This window comes from Siniperca chuatsi, linkage group LG2, assembly GCF_020085105.1.
Source record: "Siniperca chuatsi isolate FFG_IHB_CAS linkage group LG2, ASM2008510v1, whole genome shotgun sequence".
Taxonomy (NCBI): Eukaryota; Metazoa; Chordata; class Actinopteri; order Centrarchiformes; family Sinipercidae; genus Siniperca; species Siniperca chuatsi.
The window spans coordinates 12,251,050-12,252,206 of NC_058043.1; positions in this window are offsets into that span (position 1 = coordinate 12,251,050).

The window sequence follows — 1,157 nt, forward strand, 5'->3', positions numbered from 1 at the left end:
TTGTTGACCAGGATTGGGGTTGGGAGGTGGGAAGATTTTGGAAGGGGTGGTTGAAGGGTATGTAAATGTTAAAAACATTTTTAAAATGTGCCTTCCATTGATCTGTACACATATTCCATTTTGTATTTGTCCTCAATCAAGAATATTAAGCAAAAAAAGCTACCACAAGCATCATCCAAACTGAGCTGACACTTATTGTAAAAACCAAGGAAAAACACTGCATACTGGATAGATAGAAATAACATTTCCTCAGGTGACTTACATAAAACCTTTACTGTACACATATTAAAAACATCAAATGGTAATAAATCTATTCTCAGTTTAATTTGACTTTAACTGATATAATGTTATTCTGAGCATCATACCTACAGTATTAAAAGCCGTAAACTTACTAATAAAAAATTTAAACCTACAATATTAAAAGCTGTAAATTTACTAATAAAAAATTTAAACCTACAATATTAAAAGCTTTAAACTTACTAATAAACATATAGGCTAAGGAATAGTTATTCTAGTAAAAGGAAAATTGCTCCATGTTGATCATTTGTGTGGCTATCCAATTTTTCAGATATTCAGTGGCAATATTCAATGTTACTCTAAACACATTAAGAGAAGTACATTACAAACCTTTACATAGAATGAATCCCAGCAACTCATTTATCTCAAGATTTGTATATTTCCTTAACAAATGTGTTTTTTTCATAAGATGAATACGGCTATAAAATATCTCTTTTGGATTATTTTGCTCATCTGACAAATGATCTGTTAGAAGTCATGAATGTTATTCAATACTATGAAAAGAAGAACCAGGACATACAACTTTCTGTCCATTTACCAATTTTATTTTGTAAATTTTACATCCATATAGTAAGTTTTCTTAGTCTCACCCATCTTTTGAATTATTCATTACTGAGTTTGGAAATTACATTGAGTCCCTTAAGCTTATCAATCATAAGAAATGTGTACATAAGATGACTCTGCTTCATGAATTATTTAAAGAGATTTGCTTTTTGCACATTTGAATTGTTATTCCCTTTGTTCATTTATTTATCAATATTTTAATCAAATTTTTAATCTATTCAATATGTAATTCTAATTCCAAGTAATTTTATGTAATTCTAAGTTGTTTGTCTTTTAAGCACATTTTAAATATATCA